The sequence below is a fragment of the Elephas maximus genome, chromosome 5 (genome assembly GCF_024166365.1).
Source record: "Elephas maximus indicus isolate mEleMax1 chromosome 5, mEleMax1 primary haplotype, whole genome shotgun sequence".
In the NCBI taxonomy this organism is placed as follows: domain Eukaryota; kingdom Metazoa; phylum Chordata; class Mammalia; order Proboscidea; family Elephantidae; genus Elephas; species Elephas maximus.
Window position 1 is genome coordinate 5,697,351 of NC_064823.1, and position 5,216 is coordinate 5,702,566.

Consider the following 5,216-nt stretch of genomic DNA (forward strand, 5'->3'; position numbering starts at 1 on the left):
AAGGTGGAAACAACCTAAATCCTCGTCAACATACCCAAAACCCAAACCCACTGCCATCGAGTCGATTCCGACTCATAGTGACCATATAGGACAGAGTAGAACTGCTCCACAGAATTTCCAAGGAGCACCTGGTGGATTCAAAATGCTGACCTTTTTGTTAGCAGCCGTAGCACTTAACCACTACACCACCAGGTTTCCATATATGGATGGATAAAAAGAATATTATCCTACTACAAAGAGAGATGAAGCCCTGATGCATCTTATTTATTTTTAATTGCACTTACGGCTATGAATTACTCTCTAATTACTTTACTTGAATCTCTATTTTTTAAAAAATATGAAGTTATGTCTTCATTATTGTACCTTGAAAAGGTAAAATAATACAGCAAATAAATAAAGTTGGAAAGGAGAAGACAAGGAGAGCAGAAGAGAATTTGGACATCAAGTGATAATGTACGTTAAAAATATTTTCGGTTTCGCTCATGGAACGTGCAGCAGCTCTCCAGACTGCATTTCTTTTGTCAACTAGCTGGGACCTACTCCGAGCAATCTTGTCTAAGGGACCTGCAGTTGGCAGGTACAACCTACACCTGTGTGAGTATCTTCCAGGATAGAAAAGTGGAGATAACTGCAAATGATCAGGGCAACCAAACCATCCCAAGCTATGTCACTTTTACTGATGCCAAATGATTGATCGGTGATGCCCCAAAGAATCAAGTTGCAATGAATTCCACTAACACGGTTTTTGATGCCAAACATCTGATTGGACAAAAATTTGATGATGCTGTTGTCCAGTCTGATATGGAGCATTGGTCCTTCAGGGTGGTGAATGATGCAGACAGGCCCAGGTCTGAGTAGAATATAAAGGAAAGACCAAAAGTTTTTACCCAGAAGGAGGTATCATCTATGGTTCTGATAAAGATGAAGAAAATCTCAGAAACCTACTTTGGAAAGACTGTTACCAACGCTGTCATCACTGTTGTCAACCTACTTTAACAACTCCCAGTGTCAGGCTACGAAAGATGCTGGAACCATTGCTGGCCTCAATGCACTGAGAATCATCAATGATTATAGTTTATGGCTTAGACAAGGAGGTTGGTGCCAAAAGAAATGTACTGATCTTTGACTTAGGAGGTGTCACTTTTGTTGTGTCAATCCTCACTATTGAAGATGGAATCTTTGGGGTCGAGTCCACAACTGAAGACACCCACTTAGGTGGAGAAGACTTTGACAACAGACTTTGACAACATTCTGTGAGGTCCATGATCTTGGGAACATCTAGCTTAATTGGTACAACATAGTTTATAAAGAAAATGTTCTACATTCTACTTTGGTGAGTAGCATCTGGGGTCTTAAAAGGTTATGAGCAGCCATCTAAGATACTCCACTGGTCTAACCCCGACTGGAGCAATGGAGAATGAAGAAAACCAAAGACACAACGGAAAGATTTGTCTAAAAGACTAATGGACCACAAGTATCACAGCCTCCACGAGACTGAGTTCAGCACAACTAGACGGTACCTGGGTACCACATCAACTGCTCTGACAGGGATCACAATAGAGGGTTCCAGACAGGGCTGGAGAAAAATGTAGAACAAAATTCTGATTCATAAAAAAAAAAAAAAAAGACTTACTGCTCTGACAGAGACTAGAGAAACCCCAAGAGAATGACCCCAGGCACCCTTTTATCTCAGTAATGAAATCACTCCTGAGGTTCAGCCTTAAGCCAAAGATTAGACAGGCCCATAAAGCAAAATGGGGCTGAATGGGCACACCAGCCCAGGGACAAGGACAAGAAGGCAGGAGGGTACAGGAAAGCTAGCAAAGGGGAACCTGGGGTAGAGAAGGTGAGAGTGTTGACATGTCATGGGGTTGGCAACCTATGTTTAATGAGAAGCTAATTTGCTCTGTAAGTCTTCATCTAAAGTACAATTACAAAAAAAAAAAATGGTGAACCATTTTATTGCCAAATTCAAGCCTAAGCATAAGAAGAACATCAGTGAGAACAAGAGGGCTGTTCATCGCCTCCACACTGCTAGTAAATGTGCAAAGTGCACTCTCTTTTCCAGCACCCAGGCCAGTATTGAGACTGAATCTCTCTATGAAGGGTCTACTTCTATACCTCCATTACCCTCACCCTATTTGAAGAATTGAATGCTGACCTATTCTGGGGTACCTGGACCCTGTGGAGAAAGCTCTTAGGGATGCCAGGCTAGATAAGTCACAGATCCATGACATTGTCCTGGTGGGTGGTTCTATTCATATTCCCAAGGTCCAGAAACTTCTTCAAGATTTCTTCAGAGGAAAAGAATTGAGCAAGACTATCAACCCCAGTGAGGCTGTTGCTTATGACGCAGCTGTTCAGGCAGCCATTTCATCTGGAGACAAATCTGAATATGTACAAGATTTGCCATTCTTGGATGTCACTCCTCTTTCCCTTGGTATTGAAACTGCTGGTGGAATCATGACTGTCCTCATCAAGTGCAATACTGCCACTCCTACCAAGCAGACATAGACCTTCACAACCTCCTCTGACAGCCAGCCTGGTGTGCTCATTCAGGTTTATGAAGGTGAGTGTGCCACGACCAAGGATAACAACATGCTTGGCAAGTTTGAACTCACTAGCATACTTCCTATACCCCATGGTGTTCCTCAGATTGGGGTCCCTTTTGATATTGATGTCAATGACATCCTTAATGGCTCTGCTATGGATAAGAGTACTGGAAAAGAGAGCAAAATTACCATCACTAATACAAGGGCCACTTTGAGTAAAGAAGCCATTGAGCATTTGGTTCAGGAAGCTGAGAAGTACAAAGCTGAAGGTGAGAAACAGAGGGATGAGGTGTTTTCTAAGAATTCTCTTGAATCGTACGCATTCAACATGAAGGCAACAGGCAAAGATCTAAAACTTCAAGGCAAGGTCATTGCTGAGGACAAACAGAAGATCTTGACAAGTTTAATGAAATTTTCAGCTTGCTTCATAAGAATCAGAAGGCAGAGAAGGAAGAATTTGAACATCAGCAGAAAGAGCTGGAAAAAGTCTGCAACCCGATCATTACCAAGCTGTACCAGAGTGCCGAAAGTATGCCTGGAGGAATGCCTGGGGGCTCCCTTGGTGGTGGAGCTCCTCCGTCTGGTGGTGCCTCTTCTGGGCCCACCAGTGAAGAAGCTGATTAAGCCAATCTCTAAGCAGACGTACCTTAGCATTGTTCCACAGGGGGAAAAAAAAAATGGAAGGACCCAAATTTGTAGCACTTTCAGTGGCAAAAAAAAAAAAAAAAAAAAATTTTTTTCCAGTGGCAGTTTTAAAAGTTACACTGCCATTCTAAGTTTCTGAGTATTCTCAATTATTGAATATGGGATATGCATAGGGAAAGGAAGTCAACACTGTGCTTTATTAGCACCGTATCATAAGTGGAAAATGCAATGCCTTAAATAAAACTGTATGTAAAACTGGCATTATAAAAAATATATATTTTCAGCTTCAAGTAAGAGACTAGCCTATTAAAACTGACATAAGCCATAAGGCTATTTATTCTTTTAACAAAATATCTGGCATTAGACTTTCCCAGAGTTTTTTCGAGACTCATGTTATTATGAACCAGGTTTTCTCTCTCTTCTCTGTCAATTAATAAATTAGTGATTTTTTTTCCCACAAAATCTTCCACAGGTGTGAGCATCATCATCACGTGGAATCATCCTGTGCAGAATTCAAGGGCAGAGCAAATATTGCTTTTTCTTTATGTACTCTTCTTTCTCAGTGGGAAAAAAAAAGCCAGATGTTACCCTTCTGCTAGTGGATTTCCCAAAACATCTCATTGCCCAATAGGGTATATAAACCAAAAACCAAACCCATTGCCATTCAGTTGATTCTGACTCATAGCTACCCTGTGGGTATATGCTCACACTGAAAATAATGATTGACAAAAAAAAAAAGTCATTTCCACATTTGTCCTGCAAATTTGAATTCTTCCTCTGAGGCTGACAAGAGTCTCACATTTTCTGATTAAATTGCTTCCTGAATACTAATAATAATAAATATAAGCAACTGTTATTGAGCGTTTAAGGAGTCCTGGTGGGACAATGGTTAAGCGCTTTACCGATAACCAAATGGTCAGCAGTTCAAATCCACCAGCGGCTCCATGGCAGAGAGACTTGGCAATCTGCTTTCACAATGATACCAACCTTGGAAACCTTATGGGGCAGTTCTACTCTGGGTCAAGTTGAACGTGACAACAACAACAATTAATAGCAGGCAATATTTTGGGCATTGTATACTCACTTCATCTTCCAATCAGCCATATAGATCATTACTATTAAAAAAAATTACCACCTCCATTTTCCAGATGTGCACACAAAGCATAAGTAGAATAAAATAAGAATTCTGTAACCTAGCAAGAAAGGAGGAGGGGAAAATACCTGCTATGAGAAGAGCCAATGACATCTGTCATCGATACTCTGCATAATTCGTGGGGAAAGAAATAGATGTGCAAGTACATTACTTATATTTACCAAGTAAATTTATGTAAAGATTTTCAAGAGAGGAATTACAAATAATGGTATAACTATATTTGGAGAATCAGGGAAGGAAGGGAAGGCAGGTTATTTTGTAGTTGAGCTATACACTCATTTTTCATAGTAAAAAGTCCATATATAATGGTTAAAATGCATTAAGAAATATCTGTATCAGAGTGCATTTTTAAATAAAATTAGGCTTCAGTAAAATTATCCAAGAGGGTTCGAAGCATTTTTTCCTGCAAGGAGCAGGACAGAATATGAAAATGGATAGGAAAAGGAAGTTGGATTTTATGCCAAGTAAATATATTCTAATTTTTAAAAATCAGGTGCATATTTTACTTGATCAAAACTTAATTCACTTCTCCACTAGGTCTTCCACTAAAATAGAATGTTAAGTGCCGTCGTAACAGTTCTTTTATTTCCTACTTTAGACATATTAAAGAAGTCTAACCATCTAGAAATCTATTCCTTCCCATTTTAGTTTCTTTGAAGTATCAAGTAGTATCTCGAAATTGACATGCCATATCTTCAATTTACATTATATTTCAGTGAGTGCTCCACTATCCCTTGACTTTGAAATGGACTGTTATGTTCCCCAAACCCTGATTCTCAAAATAAATGGAAAATCTATAGCTAAACACTCTTACCTTGATTGTCTCTTTCTCTTTGTCATTCGCTGGCTCCCTCACCTCCAATTCT

At 39.7% G+C, this 5,216-nt stretch overlaps 1 pseudogene; it reads left to right on the forward strand.

Moving 5' to 3' along the window:
• The first annotated feature begins 708 nt into the window (after nt 1-708).
• Nucleotides 709-3,176, forward strand: LOC126076700 (heat shock cognate 71 kDa protein-like; annotated as a pseudogene).
• The last annotated feature ends 2,040 nt before the right edge of the window (nt 3,177-5,216 follow it).